Below are 27,351 nucleotides of genomic sequence, written 5' to 3' on the forward strand. Positions count from 1 at the left end.
AGAAGATATATTTTGACAATTATATATAAACATATACGTGTGGAGAGAGAGAGAGATGGTGATTAAATCTTAAGCTATTCCAGTCTTCTACCTTTTAGTTTTAATTTTGTTTTGTTTTCTGGAAACAGGTTTCCTAGGAAAACCAAAACAGAACCTGCTGGTTTTCTGTCAGTGGATCAGGTTCATATACTATTATATTTAGCATCATCTCTGGCTTCTTGAAAATAGACCACACTGAGGATTGGAATAGAGATTAGTGTTGAGAGGAAGCTCTGGAGATGTTTGTCTCACACACTGCTTACTCTTTAGAAAGAAGAAACATGCCAGAGTTGCATATGCAGCACAGAGTGTGGAGGCACGTGTGGTCTGATGGAAAGTATCCTGGACTTGGAGTCAGATGACCTAGATTTTGGCCTCAGCTCTGCCACTTACGAGCTCAACATTTGGGAGAGTTGGTTAACCACAGTAGTCACATTTCTCTTGTCTATAAAGTAGGAACAATACCTTGGAGGATTGCTCTGAAGATCCACTGTAATAATGGATATAAAAGTGCTCTGTAAACTGTGATATATACATAGCTCATTACTAACGGGCTGTAGGTGGCCTGCAATCTCCACCTCAGATGAGTAGATAACAATTAGATACATGGAGCACAACTGAAAGGAAATCTATGTGGTGGGTAGAGGATAGGCAGGCGTGAATTTCGATTTAAGACACTGCCTAAATAGAGAAAGCCTCTTGGGGGACTAAATGCAATCATGATAGAAATTTCTGCTCTTAAGTGATAAAAGTTAGGCAAACCAAGCTCACATGTACTATTCTATTTCACATATATACCAGGATCAGAGATTCCCAGTGTTCCATTCTCTTAACACCTATTTATTGAGTGTCCACCGTATCTGTCAAGCATTGTGCTAGTCTCTAGGTATACACTAGTGGACAAGATTTCTGCTCTCAAGGAACTTATGTCCTAGTCACAGTATTATCTTTATTCCAAGCACTTGGCAAAGTGCTGGCACACAGAAGATGCTCAATAAAAGTTGGTTGAGCTGAACTAATTTTTCTAATTTTGTAGTATTACCATAGCAGAAAGCCAGTAAAGCGGTGATTTTTGTGATCAGAGATGCCTACTCAATTCACTGTTTGATTAACAGGGCACTGCTTCTGAAGTTTTGAGGGAAAAGAATCTTTTTAACTAGAGTTCTTCTAGTCATCCATCTATAATATGATACTTGTATTATATAGTGTTAATTTAGTGTTTTCCTACTTAATATATGATTATTACTTCCAATTACTACATTTAACATGGAGGCAGAGAGTTAGTAAAAATGTTTTTCAGGGTGGTATCCTTTATGTCACGTGAAAAAATTAGCAAAAAGAATGAAGGCTGGATATGTCAAATCACTGTTGATAGTCTGTGGACTTGATGTTGATTTAATCTGCAGTTAAAAGAGAGAGGTAGAGGGGCTGGCCCCGTGGCCGAGTGGTTAAGTTCGCACGCTCCGCTGCAAGCGGCCCAGTGTTTCATTGGTTTGAATCCTGGGCGTGGACATGGCACTGCTCATCAAGCCACGCTGAGGCAGCGTCCCACATGCCACAACTAGAAGGACCCACAACGAAGAATACACAACTATGTACTGGGGGGCTTTGGGGAGAAAAAGGAAAAAATAAAATCTTTAAAAAAAAAAAAAAGAGAGAGGTAGAAAATGGAAAGTCCATTCTATTTACATGATAGTCAACTCCTAACAAGTACAGAGAGTTTATTTTTGAAAGCATAACTTTCTTGAAGCCACTCAAGAGAGCTGGTGTTATGGACTAAAACTTCTGGGAGTTTTTTCTTAATATCTAGGAGCTGACTGATGGGGTCAGGGTGGTTGACATTATCGTTGTTCACCAATATCCCCACTTCTCCTCCCGAGCTCGGTTCAAGGACTCAGTTCAAGGACTTAGTCCCCTTCCAGATGGAAGAGGCTGTGTAACTAGTCTTGGCCAATGAAACGTGATGAGTGATCTGTTTCCTTTCCAATCTAAGACTGTGAAAAATTCATAGTCACATTCTCCCTCTGCCACAGAGACTCAGTTGCTGTGTTCTAGGCCATACAGTTAGAAGATGGTGGACCCTCTGGCAATCTGGTTCCTGGAACAGAGTAAGTCTGATCCGCACGAAGCATGAAGCATGAGCAAGCAATAAACTTTTGTTGTGTCAAGGCATGGAGATTTTGGAGATGTTTGTTACAATACCATAACATAGGACTGGTGTTATAACATAGTACATAAACTTTCCTGATTCATATAGTCAGGGAAGGCCCATAGTACTCTCCGCGCCAAGTTTCTGAGTAAGAGATAAAATGGATAATATGAGTTCCATTAATTTGTCAGTAATGTCTTTCACATTAAGGATGCTAGCCTGAGGTCTAGCTTTTTAATCACATTTATTCCAGATATCCCATAAGTTTTCCATTTTTCCACTAATTCTCCTGTGAATCTTTTTTAAGTACTATATTTAACTTTCATCCATAAAGTTTCCGTGCTTTCTACAAATGATCACTTTTCTCAAAAGCAACTGAATTTCTTCATCTAATCACACATCATGATTTTCATAAGCATTTTAACTAGAGCAAGAGGTTCTGAATTAATGGAACTACACATGCAGTCATCATGAATAAAGAAGGGAGATGCATCTGCAAGTGCACTCTCTCTCTAGAAAGTGGATGCTCACAGGAAGAGAGCAGCAGAAGCATTCCTGATTATTTTGATTTTTTTTTCACATTGGAGGAAGAGCTTAAACTTGAAGGACTTATAGAGTCTTGAGAGCTGTCATTTCTTATTTTAAGCTACAGACAGTAGGTGAAAGTTTTCAAGTCACCAAAAAAGAATAATGCTTTGTTCTTGTTTAATGGATTGTTAGGTAGGACACATGTGCTGTCTTTAATATTTTAATGCCTGTCCTCCCTCTTTCTACCTATCCAAAGCTATGTGTCAGTCCTATTCAGAGCCTAGCTCCACAGGAAACTGTCCCTGAACATGCCAGCTGGAACTGATCCTTCTCTTTTCCAAAATCCTATGTAAATTCATACCATTTATTTGGCATTGCTTGTAGAGAGTTTTAGAGAGTTCAAAAGCTGGAAAGGACCTAAGAATCATTCAACACAATTCTCTCATTTTGCAAAGGAGGAAAATAAAGTCGAGGAGTTATGTAATTTACTTAGGTCACATAGTTAGAGACACCTTGGAGGCTATAAACCCAGTTTGCTCAGTTCCCAGTGCGGTCCATTCCTTTATACCACAGGTGCCTTCACATTTACTGTCTGGTGATGGCGCTTAGCTTTTCAAGAGAACATGGCATCTCACCGGTAGCACATTATGAGGTCAGGGAACTCTTTCATCTCTTTGTTACTTCTTCAGTTATAGCTTAATTTATACGCATTGTATATAATTTTTGGAGACTAACTGGTTGTACTGTAGGCAATGATTACACCTGTTTAATCTATTACCTCTTATATTCTCAAGTTCAGTCGATAATACTGGCAGGGGCCAAGGAGGTAGGAATCAAACAGCAGCAAGGTAAATAGTAAGAGCTGATGAGAACGATCAGAATGCTTGCAGTCGTCCAACAATATACTTCTAGAATTGAAGGTCCTTTTCCCTGGCATCATTAGATCTTGTGGGTTCGCTCTGCAGTGATGCAAAGTGGGTGTTTGTTGAACTGGGGTGCCAGGGTGCCAAAGTTCAGGTAAAGTTCTAGAGGTGAACGCCTAAGGAGGATTTCTACCGGGCAGGATGGGTGCAAGAACAGGAGGCAATCACGACAGAGCAGAACTCGGAGCCCGAACCCCAGCAGCCGGACAGGGAGGGGTGATGGGGCGCCGAGGCCGGGGCCGAAAGGCTGCAGGAGGCAGACGGCCGAGAAGGAGACGGCGCCGCCCGGGGTCTGCGTGGGCCCGCGGAGAGCGGGGGGCGGGGCCGGGGCGGGGCGGGGCGGCGGCTCGGGCCTCCCGGCGGCACGCGGCGGCGCCCCCTCCCCTCGCGCCGCGGGCCTCCCCGCGCCTTGCACGTCCCCGGCCCGCCCCTCCGCCCCTCGCTCGCTCCCTCCTTCCCGCCCTCCCCGCAGCGCCGGCCGGGCCGGCTTCCCCTCGGTCTCTCATGAATATTGAGCGGCCCCTGTTGTATTTCCCGAGCTCCATTGCGGAAGCCGAGGCTCGCCATATTGTGCGGCGGCGCCGGCGGCCGCGGCGCCTTGTCCCCGAGTCTCGCTCCGCCGCGGCCCGAGGCGCCCCGGGCTGGGGCAGGAGCCGGTGAGAGGGGCTGGCGGGGAGGCGGCGGGCGCGGGCGCGGGCGCGACGGGCCGGGGCGCGCGGCGGGGAGGCGGCGGGCGGCTGACGGCAGCCCGGGGGCCGGGGAGGGGGGGTGGTGTGTGGCCGCGGGGGTGTGAAGGGAGATGGCGCCGCCGCCCCCGGCCGCGCTTGGGCCGGGGAGGGCGGGGGACGCGGTTGCTCATTGTTCCCGTTTCTCCGGGGGTCTTGGCGGGGGTGGGGAGTCCGGCTTGTGGAGGACCGAGTGGGCGAAGCTCAGGGATTCCTCCTCGGCTGCGAACCCCGCGCCGCCCGCTCCTGGGCGCCGAGGCCGGGCTGCGCTGCGGCCCCTGGCCTCCCGGGGCTGGGGCGCCCTCCTCAGCGGCTCCCCTCTGAGGCAAACGCTGGGGAATGCGGGTTTTTTTCCTCCGGCTCTCCCCCCCTCCCCGCACCGTGGGGGTGGGGTGGGGGCGCTTTGTGCAAATAGTCCCCTTGGCCCCCGGGATGCTGGAGTCGGGGTTCGCGGGTGGAGGCGCTGCTCGGCTACAGGGTTCCTCGTAGGCTGCGGGGAGACCCCTCCTGGTTAAAACATTCCTGGAGTGCCGCCTGCCTGCTCGGGAGTATCTGTTGCTGCTTTCTAAAACCGCGAGGTTGCCCCGGAGGAGTCGGAGGGGAGGGGAGGTCTTGCTTTCTTTCTAATGGAAGCTTCGCGTTTTGAACTCGGTCGTTTACGCTGAGATTTTGGGTACCCGACGTCGCCGGGGAGCCCTCGTCCTCGTTGTCAGGATCGTTCCCTTCCTGCAGAAGTAGCCTGCCTGCTCCCAGAGATACTGTTAGTAAAAATGTGGTCTCTGAAACTTCGGGGTTCATTCTTGTTATTTGCACGCTTACACCACTTACAGGCTTATCTTGTTGATGCCTTTTTGGGTGTCTACTGCCTGGCTGTCATAAGTTTTAGAGGATGTGTGCCTTTCCGTGGTAAAATGGTTTGAAAATGTCAGCCGTCCTTGAGGTGTGCAAAGGAATTTGTTTGCTGTGAAAAGGATAGGTTTGCATTCAGTATTTTAGTAATATACTTTATTTCCTTTAAAAATTAAAAAAGTCGAGACATGGTTTCAGTGTTTTAAATTGAGAATTATGTTTAAAACTAATGTATGAGTGATTTGTATTAAATCTACTTTCAGTAATTCCAAGACGATCAGCTGCAATACTTAGTGTGATGGGCAGATAATCTACTTTCCCCACTTGCATTAGGGTATGGTTGTTATATATTTTAATAACCTAGATTGGTGTTAGTTCTTGGTTCCTAAAGTGAATATTTGATGCTTTCATTTAGAAAGAATTTAAATGGCAGCCATATGATTCTTGGTTATTCGTTTTTTCTCGTCATATTTCCCCTGATATTCCTAATCAACAGGTATCTTTTAAAATCTTGATTGTACGCTTAATGTTCTTTATAGTGAAATAATGAGTAGTTATATAAGACTCCATTTTCCAGGGAAAGCACAGCAAATATGGCCCCTCACTTTTTCTAAGGATTTGAGTTATTTCCTTCAGGGACCCTTGTGGAATCCACATTTGAGGTTAATTATAGTAGGTGTGAGAGTGAAATGGAGAATTTATGAAGGAAAACTGCCCGAGTAGGCTGGTCTGTTGAAGCGTTTGAAAAATATGCTGATGGTCCTCAAATGTGCTGCGTAGAAAAATTTCAAATTAGAACCACTAACATAATGTAGACATTGTAGGCATTCAGAATACTGAGAATTTTGAGGTTTTCTGTGCCTGTGTGGAGCACGCAGTCAGCTAGACCCCAGGTTTGTGTGGACAGAAATAGAGAGCAGGTCAGCAAACATCTTTGGAATTTCGTTTGTCTATTGCTAACCTTCAGTGTGTGGTGTCAGGTCTATCTCTTTAGTCTGATTTATTCATGATTTATATTTATATTATGCAGTCTTTGGAGTAAAGGTGATATATGACTAATGAATAATATATAACCAGACGTTTCAGTGACAGTTTCATTTCTATACGTTAGCAAAAAAGTGTAATTCCTTCCAGCAAGAAAAGTGAGTTAACATTAAAATGCACTTCATTAAAATTACGGCAGCATTTCTAGTATGAGTTAAAGCACCTCATAATTTTGTAGCGACTCATTTATTAAATCTGGAGAACCTAAACAATGCATTATAGTTTGCAGTTTTTAAAAAAGGAAAAATACTATGAGATTGTGTACATTCTGCACACATACAGATCTGCACTTGATTTTAATTAGTGTTGTTTTTACATATGTTGTGGAAGACATTGTCATCAGACACCAGTTATTTAATTTCCTGATTTTCTTTTCATTTCTCTGAAATCTTAGTTATCATAGTAACTTACTGAATGTTTATTTGTATTTAACTGAGTAGCTCCCCATATAATTTGGGTAAAAAAGGTAAAAAACATTTACCCTGTCCGTTCCTGCAGGTCCAGATATCTTGTCTATTCCCCACGAGCCTGTCACCTTTTCTGCCTAATGTTTCAGATGGGTCCTCTGGTGTCACTTGTTGAGTACCGTTTGGTTGATTTTACATGGATGTACTGACTGGTAATGGAACTCTTGGCATTTCAGTAGAAGCTCGTGTTAGTATGTGCATAGGCAGGAGTTCGATGATGAGTCTCTGACTTTAGAAATGCTGGGTGGGTAGGTGGTCCATTATCCAGTTTTATGCTGTGTGGAGGAACTCCAGTGGAATTGGCCATTGACTTTGAAGTTTCAAATTCTTTTCACGTCTCTTTTATCTCTCAGATGTTAGGCAGCTGAAGCGGACTGGTGTGTCTAGACCTAGTGATAACTCTTGTTGCACGCTCAGCAGCTATATACATTACTAAAAATTCCAAGAAAGATTTCTGTTGCTTGAATTTTCCTTCTCTCGTTTCATTTAAAGTATGGGTTAGCAACGTTTATTGCTTCTATTTATCTGCCATTTTGTCACAATTTTAAAAAGTCAGTTTATTAAGTGCAATAATGAAAAGTTATTTTTGAAATTAACCTCAGATTAAATTGTCTAATGAGGGCATCTTATTAAGTGAAGCAACAGACCATATGAAAAGTATCAAAGCATTGTCATTTGTTTTAAAGAGATGTTTTGATTATGGACACTCCTGCAAGGGGATTTTCTTTTTGTTTCTATGCTATAGAGTGGAGTTGTATTTTATGAAGAGGTTAGATTCTAAAGTTAGTGTGTAAAATGAAAATTACATGTAGTTAAAAAATTATGCTTGAAAATCCCTTAGGAAGGGAGAAGAACATACCAGTAAGTTCAGCTCAGCTTTAGTGTTGAAACAGATCGCTGTTTCTTTTGTTGAACACTAGATGAAGTAGTTAACTTGCATTTAGGGACCATGTTGAACAACAGCAAAAAAGGAAAAGTCTTTAAATATAAGAATCACATGCAGCATGGCATAATGCTCACACTAGCAGAGGCTTGTGGGAACTGAGACCACTGTGGAATAGCAGATCAGCTCTGCCATCTCAGATTTTCTCTATGATATGTGCTCTAGTGAAAGGAGATGGCTGTGTGTGCTTGGATAGCCTGCACTATTTAAATATTTCTTTTTTTTCTTTCCAAGCTGCATAGTTTAAATTACAAAAGTTAAGTGATTTTTATGCTGCAACATAACAGACACAAATTTAAAGGGTTTTGAGTTATTCTTTATAAAATACATTTTATCAATAGGAATAACCCTTCACTGAAGCAGCAGGTTATCTCAGAGGATAGCGGTTGGAATCACTGTGTTTAACAATGTGTTAGTGTCCAGTAAAGAAAACGGAAACTTCAATAGGGATTTCAACAGAGGAGATTTGATATAGGGAATTGGTTAGATGGGCATAAGAGCAAAAAGAGGACCCTCTGGTATCAACCTAAGAGCTCAGAGAAGAGGTTCTGTTGGCCCAGTTCGGAACCTTTGAGGTCATCAGTGTTGTTCAGCTGCCAATAGGGCTAGTTCTGGGAGTACTGAAAGAAGCCGGAGGCTAACCTGATTGCTGCTGCCAGGAAGTGGAAGAAAGTCCCCTCACCCTTCTTCCTGCTTTCTAGTCTCCATTTACTACCTCCATTGGCAAAGCCTAACAGAAAGCCCGCCGGCAGAAGAGTCAGTGAAATATACTTGTGCAGTCTCAGCCACAGCACCATAGAGCAAAGTCTAGAATTGTGGTTTTGGAGTTGAGAGGCACTGAGTAAATGACCTGCACAAGTAGTCTAAGTTAAAATACTATAATTTAAATAAGAAATTCTGTCCTTACCTTGCCTGTTCAAAAAACATTTATTAATTATCTTCTGTGTCCCAGATGCTGTGCTAGAGATTAGGGGTAGAAAAATGAATTCAGCAAGGTCTCCATCCTTGAGGAATTTACAGTCTAAGTGGGGATGACAAATAAACTACAGTACAGTTTGTTATATGCAGTCACAGGTGAGTGATGTGCTTTGGGAACCCAAGGGACATAGCAACCTACTTGCCTCTTCTCTGCCTAGCTACACTTAATGACTACTATTTTTATTTTTATCTTGATCAAATCCAGCTTTATTCTCTCTGATTGCTCTGTTCAGCCCAACTCCTATGAAAGCTCTTCCTTAGATGCTTCAGTTTTGTCATATAATCATAATCATTATTAGTTAAGCATCTCTCTGTGCTTTATTTATCCAGATTGTAAAGACCATCACTTTGTCTGTACTTTTAGCCTGTTTCCTAAAAATAAAAACATGTAGCTTCTTTTTACATTGTTCTTTTTAACTGTCCACTCTTTGTCCTTTTTTCCTACTCCCTGTGTTGATTACCACTACCTCTATTAACTGTTGTAAAATCTGCAGTACTTCATTTTGAATTCTTTTTAGAAGAATGTTCTGCTTGTTTCCCCCTTCGTACACACACTATGTTGATTTAACCTAAAACCAGCTGATTCTTCACTTTTAAAAAGATGTATGCCTCCATGCCAGTAATTGCATTAAACCCTTACTATTTACACTATTTACTATATAGAGTCGAAGTCAGTCTGGGACAGCTGTCTTGGAATCAAGCCAAATGTTTTATAGAAGGCTTCTCTGTATTACAGAAGGGGTAGTGTTGTGTATAGTAGAGAAGCTTCAGGAAACTTGGTTTTTAGGTCTGCTTCCAGCACTAGCAAGATTCTTGGCCTTTCTGTCTGTTTTCTTTTCTATTAAAAAAAAAAATACCACCCTGTGCTGACCTTACAGGTTATTGGTAAAGACAGTAATACAGGTAAAAGGAGTTTTGTAAACAGAAAGCACATTGTCAGTATAAGGGGTGTATATGAAGAGAGAGAGACAGAGGTTGATTGACCTATGGCATAGATCCTGGGGATAGTTTTGTGTCTACTTTCAAGTCTTTGAGTTTCCATGTTTCAAAGAAGGTTGTTAGGGTGAAAATGGGGTGTGAGAGGAGTTGTGGATGTCCTGTAACCCTACTATTCCCAAGTCTGGTTGATAGTGTAGCATTACCTCCCCCTTAAATAATTGACTTTTAAGGTTGATGTGCCTTATTAATTTCTTTTCACCAGGGTTAGAGATCTTGCTTATTTCATGAGCTAATACCGCAAACTTCACTCATACAAGAAGGAAAACGCTACCGCTTTGCGCATTGTTTAAATGACAGGGCCCTGAGAGAGTAGGGGAAACAGATGCTATTACTATTTTGACTGGAAATTACCTTTTGTGGTTTTGTTTTATTTATGTGTTATTTTATAATATCAATTATAGAAAATCTTGGTGCGTTTCAAAATATGCTTAGCAAGATTAGAAATCATATCTGTTGTGTAGTTTTAATAAACTTATCCTCTTATTTTTATTTTTATTTTTTTTGAGGAAGATTAGCCCTGAGCTAACTGCTCCCAATCCTCTTCTTTTCACTGAGGAAGACTGGCCCCGAGCTAACATCCATGCCCATCTTCCTCTACTTTATATGTGGGATGCCTACCACAGCATGGTGTGCCAAGCAGTGCCGTGTCCGCACCCAGGATCCAAACTGGTGAACCCCGGGCTGCCGAAGCAGAATGTACGCACCTAACCACTGCGCCACCGGGCCTGGCCCCTATCCTCTTATTCTTGATCTTAAAAGTTTTTTTTTTTTTTTAAATAAAGATTGGCACCTGAGCTAACATCTGTTGCCAATCTTTTCTTCTTCTCCCCAAAGCCCCTCAGTACATAGTTGTATATTCTAGTTGTGGGTCCTTTTGGTTGTGGCATATGGGACACCACACCAGCATGGCCTGATGAGTGTGCCATGTCTGCGCCCAGGATCCGAACCAGCGAAACCCTGGGCTGCCACACCTGAGAACACAAACTTAACCACTCAGCCACGGGGCCAGCCCCCTAATCTTAAAAGTTTTAATTGGCATATTTGTGAAGAAAACATACTTCATTGAATTAGTAAAGTAATAGAAATGTGTTGTTAAAGGTTCTCAAATACTGATAGTTGAGTATTGTCTAAAATATTAAGATTAAATTTCTCTATTCTTACAGTCAATTGTGTTTGTATTCAAAAGTAGATCTCATTTACCAGTTTGAGTTAGTCCGTGATAACTTACCAGTTTAGTCTCCTGAAATATTTTTCTCCCCAGAAATCTCCATAACTTTTGAAAAACTAACTTTACAGTTATGTATAATGTAGATAACATGATTATTAATGCCAATTTATTCTGAAACCTTTTGGTAATCTGTTGGAATAGCTGATTTATGAGAATTAAAATGATACTAATGTGCCAGTGAGAATAAAAAGTTTCACAGGAAAATAAGCTATCATTCATTTCTTAAATGGATAGTTTTTAGTCTCTATGTTCAATATGTTGCTTAGTGCTTTCAAAAGTAGCTTAAGAGCTAAGAATGGGCAAAAAATCCGTAAATTATTAAATTGTCTTTTTATCAAATATTGTAATATTCATTTGTCACATTGTTAATGTTTTAAAATTTATATTTTATTTTTGGAAAATTTAAGAAGTAGAAAGAAGAAATCATCCATGCTTTCAATACTCAATTTTAATTGCTCTTAAATTTTGATGTGTTTCCTTCTGGAAATAGGTTTTAGCTTTTGGTTTTTGTTCTGTTTAAAATATAGTTTTAACTGTATGTTATATGTAGACCTAAATTTATGTGTATTTTTTTTTTTTAAAGATTGGCAGCTGAGCTAACCACCGTTGCCAGTCTTTTTTTTTTCTCCTTTTTCTCCCCGAAACTCCCCAGTACATGGTTGTATATTTTAGTTGTGGGTCCTTCTAGTTGTGGCATGTGGGACTCCACCTCAGCATGGCTTGATGAGCAGTGTCATGTCTGCGCCCGGGATCTGAACCAGCGAAACCCTGGGCTGCCGAAGCAGAGTGTGCAAACTTAACCACTCGGCCACAGGGCTGGCCCCATATGTGTATTTTTAAATCTAACTTTAGTTATCATAAATATTTTCTATGCCATAATCAATTTGGTAAAATTTTTGATGACTGCATGATGTTTCAAGTGGATGTACCGTAGTGTATTTAACCATTTCCTTGTAGTTGGATCCCAAGGTTCTCCTTTTAGCTTTGTATTTATGTGGATGATAGGGAGGTTCAGCATTCATTGTGGCAGCCAGACAGAAGTAATGAACAGTACCTATTCTTTATAAGTTTACCTTTCCTAGAATGAAGCTGTAATTGTCTTTGATGGCAGTAGCTTGTTGTGCAGGACAGCTGGAGAAAACTGACAAGGAATTAGAAGATAGCCTCTATTTTCCTGTTAGCATTTGGGATTCTTTTTTAGACAGTGTGGAACAAGTTTTCTTGGCCTTCAGTCTAGGGATCTCCTAAGGGTCCATGAATACTCTGAGATTTTGGTGTGCGTTCTTTTGTATGATATTCCCCCCACCGTGAGAGTTTCTGACGTACGGATCAGATTTTCAAGGAGGGTGTGGACTCAGAAAAATTAAGAACAATAGACTTCTGGGTTTTGTTAAAAAGCAGAGTTTGAGGGAAAACGGTATAAAAATGCCCGAAAACAGTATTTGTTGTGTTGATTTAATGTCAATTTTCCTTTCTATTTATTGTTTAATAAATAGACTTAGGTCAGATTTTCAAGGAGGGTGTGGACTCAGAAAAATTAAGAACAATAGACTTCTGGGTTTTGTTAAAAAGCGGAGTTTGAGGGAAAGCTGTATAAAAAGTGCCCAAAAACAGTATTTGTTGTGTTGATTTAATGTCAGTTTTCCTCTCTATTTATTGTTTAATAAATAGACTTAGGTCAGATTTTCAAGGAGGGTGTGGACTCAGAAAAATTAAGAACAATAGACTTCTGGGTTTTGTTAAAAAGCGGAGTTTGAGGGAAAGCTGTATAAAAAGTGCCCAAAAACAGTATTTGTTGTGTTGATTTAATGTCAATTTTCCTTTCTATTTATTGTTTAATAAATAAAATCGGGCTGGCCCCGTGGCCGAGTGGTTAAGTTTGTGCACTCCGCTGCAGGTGGCCCAGTGTTTCGTTGGTTTGAATCCTGGGCGCGGACATGGCACTGCTCATCAAACCACGCTGAGGCAGCATCTCACATACCACAACTAGAAGGACCCACAACGAAGACCATACAACTGTGTATCGGGGGGCTTTGGGGAGAAAAAGGAAAAAGAAAAAATCTTTAATAAATAGAATCAGTTTTAGGAGAGAATGGGTTTTGCTACTTTAGCTACTTAAGTTTTTGTTTATTATGTTATTATTATGGCTTTCTCTTTTTGAAATTGAGTATATGAAGAACTCACATTAAGATTATCAAAGTCTGCTAATAAGTAGCTTTGCCCTAATAGACATTAAAGTATATATATTTAAATATGTATTGTTGACCTTAAGCAAATAGACAATGAGTTACTTCTCCAGCAAAAATGGGTTAATTCGGGATCAACAAAAAATTGCAATTCAGGATCTGCAATCCTGGAGAGCCAAGTGCAAGTTCCAAGCAACAAGGGGAGGAGAAACTTTATGAAGAGGAGATTGGGAGGGCTGTCGTACACAGAGTCCACTGGAGGAATGAGAGTTCTAGGTACAGTGGCTCTTCGTTGGCTGAGTTGTGACAGTCTCATTGGCTGAGCTCTCGCGGGGCAAGAAGTGGTCTTCTTCCTCTTGGGCTCTGCCACTGTGGGAGGGTGTGAGAGCTCTGCCTTCTAGCCTCCTGACTCCACTTTAAATGGGGTTTCTGTGTATTAATTTTCACAGTATATATAAATGTGTATATACATTTTAATTGCTAAAAGGAACTCTGCCCAAATGGACACTAAAAAAAATATGTCACCTGAAACATGCGCATTTCATAGATAAAGAGGTTTAGATCTATATATTGACTCTGTCAAAGTTATGTAGATTTCCAGTATATATGAGCTTTGCCAAATTTTTGCTGCTTTCCTGAACCTAAAGATTATGCTAATCTTTAGTTTTTTCAGAGCTATAAGACTTCTTCCTATTCTCTAAGTTTCTGGTTTCTTTTTCACATTTCTTCTCCTAGGATCCTGGCCTTTGAAACCTCAGGAGCTACTTTTCCCAGTTTTAAACTTTTTTGATGCAAGTTGCAGAAAGCAGTAGACAGGGAAGGCCAGAAGAGGAGAAAGGTTAATTCATTTTACCATTCAGAATTGCTTCAAGAACTCAGAATGAGAATTGAGGTCTCAGATCTTAGTCTGGCTGCTCCTATTCCCTGTGATAGTTGTTTTTCTTTTTCTGCAGGAGAAAATGTACCTATTCGGTGTGATAAAGGGACACCAGAGATAGGTTTTTTGCTCCTCTATTTTACCTATTGTTGTCTTAAAACTGTTTGTTAAAAATCGTGCTTATTGTAATACGGTAATAATAATATTGGGAGTTGGAAAATGGAGGGAAACCCCCTCCACAAACTCCCAACAACTCCACGTTACCTCCCAGAACGTTAACTTTTGTATAGCTGTCATCGTAGCGCAGATGCAAATTAGTGGCCTCTCATCACTTTAGCTTACAATACCATTGCGTATGGTGTTAATAATTATTTTTAATGACTGAATAAATTTCCTGATGTTGATGTTGCAGAATGTCTTCTTGCTGATGGCATTACTGTAGTAATAAAAGTATTAATAGTATGTTTGGTGTGGTCATTAAAGGCATGTCCACCTTAGTCAGACAGACCTGGGTTTGGTTTTTGCCTCTGATGCTAACTGTGAGACCGTTAAGCAAGTTGCTTGCTTGTTTGTTTATTTATATTTTGGCTCGATTTCCTTATTTATTAAATGAAGGCAGTAGTAGTACATACTTCATAGCTGTTGTTAGGATTATGCAAGATTTCATATAAAGTGGTAAACACTCTGTAAATATTACCTATTATTATTGATAGCATTATTTCCTAGGACTGGGATCATTGGGTGAAAGAATATGAATGTTTCTGTGTATCTCTGAAAATGAATTGCCTAGCTGTTTTCTGAAAAGGTTATTCCAGGTGCCATTAGGAGAATGTGGCATTGGCCTTCAGCTTTCTCTTATTTTTCTTAATCTAGTTATTTTCTTTTCTGTGTTACTATCTCACCACAAATTTAATTTTTCAACAGATTATGCCCTTGCCAGAATTGTAGACCCTGTTAGTATATTTTTAGTGACACAAGGGAATGTTGCTGTGCCTCCTACACTGTTAATTGCTGAGGCTAACGTGTGTTCATCAGCATGTCTGCTGATTCTGGCAGAAATCTGCACTTGATGGGTATTTCTCTTCCCAGAAAAGTCTAACAACCTAGGTATACCACTTTTCACAAGATGTTAACTTCTATTCTGGCATATGGGGCTCTGTACTAAAAGTCAATAGTTACTAGACTTTTTTTAGCCTTATCATTAATGATAAGCTTATGTAAATCTTTAAGCTTTGCTTTATGCCTCAGTTGTGTTTCATACCTCCGTCTCAAAGTTAGAGATACTGATGTCTGTGCCATTAAATCGACAGATGTTTATTGGTGGCCAGCCATGTGTGCTGATGGCATAGAGCAACAGTCCACAGCCAGATAGTAAGCTGGTTACTGCTACCACATCAGTACTTTCCCTGGTTTACAGTTTCCTGTATTCTAGGTAGAGATATGAAATGAAGTTGGGAGCCTCCTTTGCTCTACTTAGGAACTCAGAATTTTTCTGCTCTGCTCAGTAAATTATCAGTGCCTTTGTGTCTCCTGGTCTTGGGGCACTGGGAGAATTAAAAGTAGTCCCTCTCTAAGAAAGCGGTTAGTTTGTGGTATAGAGTTGGTGTATGCTGAGTGCTGAGAGCCGAGATTATGCCAGCGTTGGAGGTCTAAAGTGCTAGTGAGTCAGTAGTTTGGCAGTAGGTCACTAGATTCAAATAATTGGGTGAGGCAGTAGACTGGGAAACCCCTTAGGCAAGCAGAGGTTGAGATATTCTTAGAAGAGTTAAAAAATCTAGACTGGCAGATGAGAACCAGGAGATAAAGTACCAGTGTAAGGAATGTCTTGTCAGAGGGACAGTGATTCAGGAAATAACAAAAATGGAAGGTTCTGACCAAATGTTGCATAAAATAAAAAATGAGAAAAAAACAAGCCACCCCCCCCCCCCCCCCCCCCCGCCAAGTGTACAACCTCTAGCACCAAGGATACGAGTTCAGAGGGAAATCTGTAGCCAGCTCATTTTTTAAAATACATATGCAACAAGCCACATGGACGCGAGAAAGTATGGTATCAGCTGTTTTCTTTAAGGCAAGGAGAAAAATGCAGAAAGCCTTGGCTGTGATTTGGAAATGCCAGATTTGTGAACTTTAATACACAATATGCCTCTTTTTAACCTGCTTGGAAAAGAAGAGATTGGAGGAGATGACTGGTTGTGGTTGGTTGAAGTATTCCAGTTGAAAGAAGTTGCTAAAGGTAGAATAGCTTCTTAGCTCAAGAGGATAGGACTGTTTTGGGGCACTGTACTGTTAAGGACATTTAAGCAAGCCTTTTGATCCAGAAAATATTAGAGCTAAGAGGGCTCTTGAGACTACTTGATGTAAATTTTTAAGTTTACATATAGTGAACTTGGATCATCAGCTAAAGTGACGAGCCCTACTTCTCCCAAGAATTTGCAAGCGGAGTTTCTTTGCCGTTAGAGTGTATTTGTAGAAAATTTGTGGCTACTGCTATTTCAGTAAGCAGTAGTATTCCTATTATTAAATTGTCTCCACCTAGTGGCAACAAATATTTTGCAAGGCTGAGTACAAACATGGGAGAACACTGCTAAGGGGAACTTGGTGCATCACTGCTTTTGAGGAAGAGTCAGCCGGGTGACAGTTGTGTTAACTTTTGCAAAGAGAAGGGAGGAGACAGTTTGCCTGATGCTTACTTTTTTACTTCATAACCTTATTAAGGAATTTGTAAACTCTATACCTGAGTTAGGCAGCCTGTTTTATTGTTGACTGTCTAAGAAGTTAGTATGTTTTTATATTTTAGAGTTTTCATATACACAGACACATTATATAAGCATATAATGTATGTATATATTCACATGTGTAATTGTTTTTCTTTTCGCATTTTTGTTAGGAGTTAAAAGATAGCATGGTAACTTCATCAGTGGGGAAGGGATGAACGAAACAATAAATGATGTTGGGACAAATTGCCAGTTACGTGGGCAGAAGGGGGACTGGGAGCCAGATCCCAACCTCATAAATGTAAAAAATGAAACTCTGAAAGTATTACAAGAGCGTATGGGTGGATGATGGATGTTTTAATAATTTTAGAGTGTGGGTAATCTTTCCAAAGAACCCATAGAGGAAAAGATAAATACATTAAATATATATAAAAAATAGAATTTATGGCCTAAAGAAGTCAAAGACAAAAGAACAAACTGGGGAAAAATATTTAACACTCATGACAGGCAAAAGGTCAGTTTCCTTAACAGAAAAAGTTCTTACAGATTAGCTTTTTAAAAAAACTAGTAGAAATGGATTTGAATAGGTAATTGACACACCAAAAAATGGCCAATAAAGCTGTGAAAAGATACTCAGCTTCACTCATGATTGCAGCCTTGCAAATTAAAACAATGAAATATTATTTCCCATGTATCACATTGTTGTGTAACCATCACCACTGTCTTCATAACTTTTTCATTATCCCAAACTGAAACTGTATACTCGATAACAGTAATTCCTTATCACCTCCTCTCCCCCAGCCCTGGTAACCATTATTCTACTTTCTGTGAATTTGCCTATTTTAGGTACTTCACGTAAGTGGATCAGTACTGTCTTTGTCCTTTTGTGTTTGGCTTATTTTGTTTAGTATAATTTTTTAAAGATTCATCCATGTGTAGCATGTATCAGAATTTCATTCTCTTTTAAGGCAGAATAATATTTTGTTGTATGTATATTTTTTGTTTATCCATGTGTTGATGGACATTTGGGTTGTTTACACCTTTTGGCTATTGTGAATAATGTTATGAACATGGGTATACAAATATTTGTTTGAGTCTCTGCTTTCACTTCTTTTGGGTATATACCCAGAATTGGAATTGCTGGATCATATGATAATTCTGTGTCTGATTTTTTGAGGGATATGCAAAATTTATTCAAAACAGCTGTATTATTTTACATTCCCACCAACAGTGTGCAGGGGTTCCAGTTTCACCACATCCTCACCAACACTTGTTATTTTCTGTTTTTTGATAGTAGCCATGTAGCCATTCTAGTGGGTATGAAGTAGTATCTCATTGTGGTTTTGATTGACGTTTTTCTAGTGATTAGTGATGTTGAGCATTTTTTCATATGCTTATTGGCAATTTGTATTTTCTCTGGAGAAATGTCTATTTAAGTCCTTTGCCCATTTTTAAATTGAGTTTTTTGTTATTGTTTTAGTAGTTTTTTATATATTCTGGATATTAATTCCTTATTAGATATATGATTTGCAAATATTTTCTCCCATCGTTTGGTTGCCTTTTCACTCTCTTGATAGTGCCCTTTGATGTACAAGAGTTTTTAATTTTAATAAAGTCTAATTTATCAGTTTTTTCTTTAGTTTCCAGTGCTCTTGGTGTCATGTCCACAAAAATCATTGCCAAATCAAATGTCACAAAGAATTTTGCCTATGTTTCCTTCTAAGAGATTTATAGTTTTAGCTCTTAAGTTTAGATTTTTGATCCTTTTTTTTTTTGAGGAAGATTAGCCTTGAGCTAACATCTGCCACCAATCCTCCTCTTTTTGCTGAGGAAGACTGGCCCTGAGCTAATATCCATGCCCATCCTCCTCTGCTTTATATGTGGGATGCCTGCCACAGCATGGCTTGACAAGCAGTATGTAGGTCTGCACCCGGGATCCAAACGAGCAAACCCTGGGCCGCCAGAGCAGAACGTGCAAACTTAACTGCTGTGCCACCTGGCTGGCCCCAGATTTTTGATCCATTTTGAGTTGATTTTTGTATATAGTAAAAGGTCAGGGTCTAACTTCATTCTTTTCCATGTGGATATCCATTTTGTCCAGCACTTTTTGTTGAAAAGACTGACCTCTGTAGAATGGTCTTGGCACCCTTGTTGAAATAGTTGATCATATAAGTGAGGATTTATTTCTGGGCTTTCTGTTCTGTTCCATTGGTTGATCTAAATGTCTGTCTTTATTACCAGTACCAAATTATTTTGATTACTGTAGCTTTGTAGTAAATCTTGAAATCGAGAAGTATGAATCCTCCAACTTGTTCTTTTGCAAGATTGTTTTGGCTATTTGGGGTACCTTGAGATTATGTTTGAATTTTAGAGTGGGTTTTTTGATTTCTGTGAAAAACATCATTGGGAATTTGATAGGGATGGCAACGAATCTGTAGCTTGCTTTGAGTAGTATTGTCATCTTAACAATATTAAGTCTTAGGATCCATTAACTTGGGATGGGCTATCTTTCCATTTATTTATGTCTTTAATTTCTTTTGCAGTGTTTTGTAATTTTTAGTATACGGACAAGTCTTGCCTCCTTGGTTAAATTTGTTCCTAAGTTTTTGATGCCTTTGTAAATGGATTTGTTTTCTTGATTTTCTTTTTTTATTTTTTTCTTCTTCTCCCCAAAGCCCCTTAGTACATAGTTCTATATTCTAGTTGTGAGTGCCTCTGGTTGTGCTATGTGGAACTCCGCCTCAGTGTGGCCCGATGAGCAGTGCCATGTCCACGCCAGGATCCGAACCAGCCAAACTCCGGGCCGTCAAAGCGGAGCCTCGAACTCAACCACTTGGCCACGGGGCCAGCCCCTGTTTTTTCTTGATTTTCTTTTCAGGCTGTTCATTGTTAGTATCTGGAAATGCACCTGACTTTTGTGTGTTGATTTTTTTTCCCCCCCGCTGCAACTTTGCTAAATTCACTTAACAGTTCAGTTTTTAACAGTTTTTTGTGGAATCTTTAGGGTTTTCTACATGTAAGATCATGTCATCTATAAATAGATACTTTTACTTCCTTTGCAGTTTGCATGCCTTTTATTTTTTCTTGCCTAACTGATCTGGCTAGTACTTCCAATAATATGTTGAATAGATGGGGTGAAAATACCATTTCCTGTTTTGCTGTCTCAGTGTTTAGCATCAATATCCAAAGCTCCTAAGCTTGTGGCTTTTCTCTTCTTTCTTTCTCATTTTCTATATCCCATGTCTTTTGCCTAAGTATTTTTCAGCTCTGCCCCTCCTAATTCATCCTTATTATTAACAGCCCCATTGTAAACATTGCTTATTTGGATTATTGCACAAGCTCTTTAATTAGTATTCTTGCCTCCTTCAAGTCCATCCTCCACTGTTACCAGAGTCGACCTGTGTCTCAAACACAAATCTGACCTTGTCATTCCACTGTGGGTCTTTCCTGACACCTTTGCATGGCATATTAGACCTCCCTGACCTGGTCCACAGTTTAATTCTTCAGCCTCACTCTGTGCTGCTCCCTACCTACTCTTCTCACTCGTTTAATGTGAACTACTTGGAGTTTCCCTTACACACCATGCTGAGTTGTGCCTTTGCTTATTATGTTGATCCTTCTGGATTGCTCTCCTTTCCTCAGTTGGTTAACTTCTACTTAACCTTAAACTCTTCTCCTCCAAGGAGGAGTCTCTCCAGGAAGCCTCTTCTGATTTCTGCCTCTCTGTTTGCTTCTTTGTGCTCTTGCAGCATTTACCAAATTGTATTGAAAACATGTTCAGGGCTCACTAGCCAAGAAACTCTTTGCAGGGTCTCGTTTCCTATCACATGGTAGCTACCAATAAATGTTTCCTAATCTATTGAACTGAACTGTTTTTTATTATGGGTCTCTTAGCTTCTAATACGGATAGGCAAAGGGACAGAAGGAAAACAAGGCTGCTGATGTAACTGGTGTTGACTAATATTAGACCTTGATAGATGCATCCTGAAGCCTTGGGGAAAGACTGAATTGGGCCATTAAAGAAGTCTGTGTGTTGGGGGGCATTGGAGAGGGGTGAAGGAGTCGTGTTAGAGGAGATGAGTGTGTGATGAGAAATATGGTAGGAGGACACAGATCACACTAAATTATCTAGATCTGCATTTTATGTGGTGCTTTAAAAAAATCTTAAAATCATTTGTTTTCCCTGTTACAATAGCTTAATTATTAGAGACTAGAAAAATTTAAGTCTGTTATGAGTACTCAAAAACTTAATTAAGACTGGATAGTGAAGATTGGCACAACACCTTTGAAAGATTCCTGCTCTTTGTTCCACAGTGTGGATGAGAGAGAATGCAATTAGGAATTGATTATATTACCTTTTAAAATAAACTATGAGGTTACCAAAAGTAATTTAGATGAGTATTCCAGATGTTTAGTCAAATGACAACTTTTTCAACAAAGAACACTTTCTTTGTATCCATAGCAGCTTATAGAAATTAGTGTCTGTCTTACAGCTGTAGTTTTAGATTAAATTGTTGCAAGTGGTTTTTATGAGGTGGCGCTTACTGCCAGCAGTGTTAGGATGGCAGTTGGATTGCTTACTCAGAATTTATTATTTCTCCCCAGTTTGCCTTGACTTGAGTAAATTTCTAAAATCGAACACCTGGATCCTGTAAGCAGGCGGTGTTTTTAAGGAACAAATGGTGTGCTTATTCATGTGTTATAAAATATAACACTTGACGAAAAGAAAAGTACTGAAGATTGGGAGAGTTAATTTGATGTAACTTTTATTTACTCTCTGTTCAGAGGGGACAATAACCATGGAAGAAAAGATAAATTTCTTACTACAAAAAAGAAGAAAAGAGAGAGTTTCTTAGTTTTGTTTCTTAGTTGGTTAGTGCTTAGGGAAGCAAATCTCAAACACAAAAGAAGAAAAACGCTTTATAGGAGAATGGGATAATAAGTAATTTAAAAGTGACTGTATTTTGTGATATTTATTTCACTGTTTAAAAGACAAGTTAAGGAAACAAATCATATACCGGATAAAGACATAAGTGTTGGCTGTGAGGAGATGGTTATATAGTTACCCTTAGCTTTGGCAAGTGTGGTAGGCTGAAAAATGGGGCTCAAAGATATCTACATTCTAATCCCTGGGTTATGTAATGTTAGTTTATTTGAGAGGGAGGTCTTTGCAGATGTCATTATCTTAAATATCTTGATAGGAGATTATCCTGGATTATCTGGATGGGCTGTAAGTGTCGTCACCTGTGTCTTGTAAGAGAGAGGCAGAGGGAGGTGACATGCACAGAAAAGGAGGCGGCACTGTGACCACAGATTCGGGTTATGTGGCCACAAGCCAAGGAACTCCAGCAGTTACCCCAAGCCGGAAGAGGCGAGGAGCAGAGTGTCCCATCAGACCTCCAGAGGGAGTGCCGCCCTGCCAATACCTTGGTTTTGACCCAGGGTCCTGATTTAGGACTTCTGGCCTCCAGAACTGTGAGAGGGAAACTTCTCTTGTTTTAAACCACCAAGCGTGTGGTAATTTGTTGCAGCACTTACAGGAAACTAATACAGCAATCATTCTTCAAAGTGTAAATGGACATTTCAAAATAACCACATTTACCTAAAAACCCTTTCTTCTTTTAGGGAAGTATAATTTATAGCTCACTCATATTACATTGTAGTTCTGTTTCAATACTCTGAATAGACCAGGCAATTTTTATGATTAAAGCAACTGGCAAACATTTTTAGGCACAGAACTCTGAGGTTTTAGCTCAAAGTAAGTTATATTTAAAGCTCCTTTTTTTGGGAAAAATGTTTCCTCCAGTCTGGAAGGTCCCTCATGGCTGCTTTCTTATAGCTACACTCTGGTAAGAGTACAATTTAGACTCCTAAAATTTTACAACCCAATGTCAGCCCTTTTGCCTGCACATCTGCTGTTTAATAGGAATTTTTCTTTCACCCATACTATAGAAAGCATACACTTGAGGTTCTTATTGAGAATTAAGTTATAAATTGACTGTGACTCAGCATGTACCAGGATCTCACTTGAGATAACTGAACATTCTTATGTTCCTTTCTAAAATAATTATTTTTTGAAAGGGGATTAATGTAGTTAGCAAGTAGCTAAGTAATTTTTTTTCCCTAGGCTTTTACATATTGGGGGCGGGGGTCCTAAGAAATAAGAATGCTCATTTATTGAAATAAATACAGGCAATTATATCCTCTCAGCTTTATGGCTGTCGTTTATGGAATGTGCCAGGCACTTTAAATGAACATCTCATTCAACTTTGCCAATGACCCTGAAGATTTTGGTCACTGTGGATTAAAAACCACAAAAAAACCTTGAGAGATTAAGAAATTTGCCTGTGGATCCATAGCCAGTAACTGCCAGTGCTAGGATGCAAACTCAAGCTGATCCAGTTCCAAAAATGACTTACTGTGCTTTCTAGTTGACTCATTTGTTGTATCATAACATAAGGACATTCCTAAAATATGAAGTTCTCTGCCCTTATTCTTGAGAAATTTATGGTTTGGTGGATCTATTTTTCCTTCCAAGGAGCTAGATAATGGTCGTGGGGGCAATGTATGGCCCAGTCAGGGGATTTGAGGGTCTTGGGGGGTCCCAGAGAGTTGAGTGGGAATCTGGAAAGCTGTTCTTGGCCACAGCTCACCTGAGTAGACTCGACCACAGCTTTTTTTATACTACCCTCAAGCAGTTTAAGGATTGTAGGTTAGGTGTGGGATGAAAATGGCACTTTTAGGGAGCCTCTACATTACTTTCTTTGCCAGGTACTATTAAATAAATCTTTATGCAGAAACAGTGTTATGGTTAGTTGTTAGGTCCCTAGACTAGTCTTCAAAAGACTAGTCTATAATGTAATTGAACTGGTATACAAATACAAATTTTCTAATAGTTCAGGCACATTACTTAGGTATAATATATTTTTAATGGAAAAACTTAGAATGAAAATTTTAATTTCAAAGTTTGGGACTTAATGTACTTTTGTCCTGAAAAAATAATTTTTATATTCATTTTCAAAAATATATTAATACAAAGGCTGAATTACAGGATTAGTTCTAGGAACCAAATTCTATATGTTAGAATGATTAATTTATTTGTTTGTTTGTTAAGAGCTCATGTTGTCTTCTCATTTCTGAGGATCAGTCTTTAGCTCCCACTAGATTTTTTTTTTTTTTTTTGAGGAAGATTAGCCCTGAGCTAACTGCTGCCCGTCCTCCTCTTTTTGCTGAGGAAGACTGGCCCTGAGCTAGCATCCATGCCTATCTTCCTCTACTTTATATATGGGATGCCTGCCACAGCATGGCTTGCCAAGCGGTGCCATGTCCATACCTGGGATCCCAACCGGCGAACCCCGGGCTGCCAAAGCGGAACGTGCACACTTAACCACTGTGCCACCAGGCTGGCCCCTAGAATGATTAATTTTTAATAGCTGTATTTATTTATGTTATCCTGAAAGTAGACACGAAATTTCTGGGCCAGGGATAGATTAATTATTATAGCAGTAGCCGCATCAATTCCTCTCTGCCCCATTTCTTCCCCCCAGAGCGATGCACTGAGCAGAATGTTCATTTGGTAGGAGAGGAATCCTAAGAATAGGCATCCAGGAGCTTGTATACATGTTGCCCACCTCTCCTCCTGAGGTAGGGAAGAGAGACGTTTGTTCCCTAAAATAAACAAATTCTTCTTGGTTGCAGAAGGGGAGGATCCTAGGTTCTTAATCTTTGAAATATAAATGAATATTTTTAGGGGGGAAGATGAGAGATGTCTCAGAATTTACAACCCCTAGAATGTCTCCATAGTCTCATCCCCTCTGAAATATAAACACGTACTTCTAGAGAAGTAAATCTCTTATCTAGAGAAGTAAATCTCGTATCTTTAAGTTTTCAAGACTTGCCCTTTGAAGGATGGATTTCTTTGCTCAGAAAGCCCTAACCATGCAGAAACATAAACTGTTTTCTCTACACATAGAAAATAGACCAACTGATAAATCTTCCTTTTGTCTTACCCTTTCCCATGTTAATTAGAGGTGACATTTTTTTAGTCATGAAAATGTGAAATGTTAAGGATGCCTAATTTGAGTTCCTTTCTTTAGTTATCGCCATTGTTGAGTTCCTCAGCAAGTGTTATTGAATAACAGCTGTATGCCAGGCACAGTGCAAGATACTGGGGATATTGTGAATAAGATAGATAACTACCCTGCTTTCAAGGAGCTTAGAGGCTATAAAAGTGCTATGGTGTAAAAAAAAGGGGAAGACATGAGACAATGACAAAGTCAGAATTTTGTTATAATGCATGAAGGAAGTAGCTGTGGGTAAATCTTGGGGGAAGAGAGTATTCTGTTCCAGGCAGAAGGATGGGCCAGTGAAAAGATTCTAAAATGAGAATGAGCTTGGCAAGACTGATAAAGAGAAAGATGGCAAATGTGACTGAAACATGGTGAACAGAATTTAAAACCACAAACATACATTTAGGTGTTTAGATTTCTTTTTAATTGCTAAAATAGGATATTACACATTTTGCTCTACCATTGCTTTTTTTTTTAAACATTGGCATTCTGGTGTATCTTCATCAAGCTAAGGATGTTTTCTCCATCTAGTTCTAACTTACTAAGACTTTTAATTAGGAATAGTTGGGTTTATTTATTGGTTTAAAGTTGAATATAACATACTCTGATAATCTAATTTTAAAAATCTATTTCGGGGGCCAGCCCCGTGGCCGAGTGGTTAAGTTCATGTGCTCCACTTTGGCGGCCCAGGGTTTCGCTGGTTCGGATCCTGGGCACGGACATGGCACTGTTCATCAAGCCATGCTGAGGCGGCGTCCCACATGCCACAACTAGAAGGACCCACAACTAAAATATACAACTATGTACTGGGAGGATTTGGGGAGAAAAAGCAGGAAAAAAAAGAAAAAAAGATTGGCAGCAGTTGTTAGCTCAGGTGCCAATCTTAAAAAAAAAATGTATTTCATTTCTTAACTTTTTTTCGTTTTGGTTTTGTTGGAAATTTAGCTATAGTATTAGCTGTATCGAATAACTAAATTTTGCTTTCATCACCAAGTTCCTTTTTTGTTTTTGGTCTTTAGCTATTGTTTTTATTTTATTTGTGCTTTTATAATGATCATTTTTCCCTTTTACTTTCTTCAGGTTCATATTCTAATTTGTAATGCTTGGTTCATTTTTTTCTCATTCTTTATTATTTAAAAATTGAAGGTTATAGGGGCTGGCCCCGTGGCTCAGTGGTTAAGTTCGTGAGCTCCGCTGCCGGCGGCCCAGAGTTTCGTTGGTTCGAATCCTGGGCGCGGACATGGCACTGCTCATCAAACCACGCTGAGGCAGCGTCCCACATACCACAACTAGAAGGACCCACAACGAAGAATATACAACTATGTACCGGGGGGCTTTGGGGAGAAAAAGGAAAAAATAAAATCTTTAAAAAAAAAAAAAGATTTAAAAAAAAAATTGAAGGTTATAAATATTTCTGAGATTTCTCTCATTACATATCCCGTGCATTTGCATAAGGTAGTATTTTCATTTTATTCATTTGTAAAGAACATATAATTTGAATTTTGATTTCCTTTTCAACACATTCCAACGTGGCTCTTGCTCCTCCGCTTAACCCCATTTGATTCCTGAGATCACCATTGTGGCCCCTCCTTAGTTCTGTAACCTCGTGTATGTTTTCCCCTTTACTTAGCAGCCACACTGGCCCTTCTTTCTTTCTAGCGTGGCTCTTCCTTTGACAGTCCTTCCTCAATTCCCTTATCTTAAGGAGCTCCTTTTCTCCCCTTGATTATCCCCCAGTGCCCTTTTTTGTATCTTTTATGCAGCACTTAAGAATTTTTAATTCATTGAGTGCATACTTATTTTGTTCACTGCTCTTATTCCTAGTACCTTGCACAGTGCACGGAGTGCAGTAGGTAATCAGTATTTGAGTGAGTGAAGGAATGATACGAGATCTTATGAAAGAATTGTGGCGGGGAGAGGGACCTACACAGATAGATAGGCCTGTTTTCAGGTAGATCAGTTTGGGTAAAAATATTTCAGGAAAATTGATAACCTGGAAATAAATTTTCTTAAGACTTTATCTGAGCCCTGTATTGCCAGAACATTTCTGTTCCTTTCTCTTTTTCTTCTCCTCTTCGGATTCTCATTACACGTATGTTACATCTTTTGTAGTTATCTCAGAGTCCTTGGATATTTTCTTCTGTTTTTTTCAGTCTTTGTTCTTTTTGCTTTTTGGTTTGTGAGGATTCTACTAATATGTTCTCCAGCTGAGAGTCTTTCCTCAACTGTATCCAGGCCCTCAACTGTATCCTAATCCCATGAAAAGCATTCTTCATGTCTGTTACAGTGTTTCTGATATCTAGCGTTTCTTTTTGGTTCTTAGGATTTCCATCTCTCTGCTTGCATTCCTCATCTGTTCTTGTTTGCTGTTCGCTGTATCCATTAGTGCCCTAAGCATGTTAATCATAGTTGTTTAAAATTCCTGGTCTGATAATTCCAACATCTATGCCGTGGCTGGTCTGAAGTTTGCTTGTCTCTTCAAATTGTGTTTTTTGCCTTTTGCTATGCCTTGTAATTTTTTCTAGATAGCTGGACATGATCTACCGGCTTAAAGGGAACTGCTGTTAATAGGCCTTTAGTGATGTGCAGTCAGGTGTGTGGGGGGAAGGGTTCTGTAGTCCTATGATCTGGTC

General features: G+C 39.7%; 1 protein-coding gene across 1 annotated transcript in view; it reads left to right on the forward strand.

Moving 5' to 3' along the window:
* Window positions 1–3,959: 3,959 nt before the first annotated feature.
* RNF2 (ring finger protein 2) overlaps window positions 3,960–27,351 on the forward strand; it is a 43,752-nt gene continuing 20,360 nt past the window's right edge. Inside the window, exon 1 of the mRNA XM_070591027.1 lies at window positions 3,960–4,295. The gene's annotated coding sequence lies outside the window, so the exon portion shown is untranslated. The remainder of the gene's footprint in view (window positions 4,296–27,351) is intronic.

Source organism: Equus przewalskii, chromosome 23 (assembly GCF_037783145.1).
Source record: "Equus przewalskii isolate Varuska chromosome 23, EquPr2, whole genome shotgun sequence".
In the NCBI taxonomy this organism is placed as follows: Eukaryota; Metazoa; Chordata; class Mammalia; order Perissodactyla; family Equidae; genus Equus; species Equus przewalskii.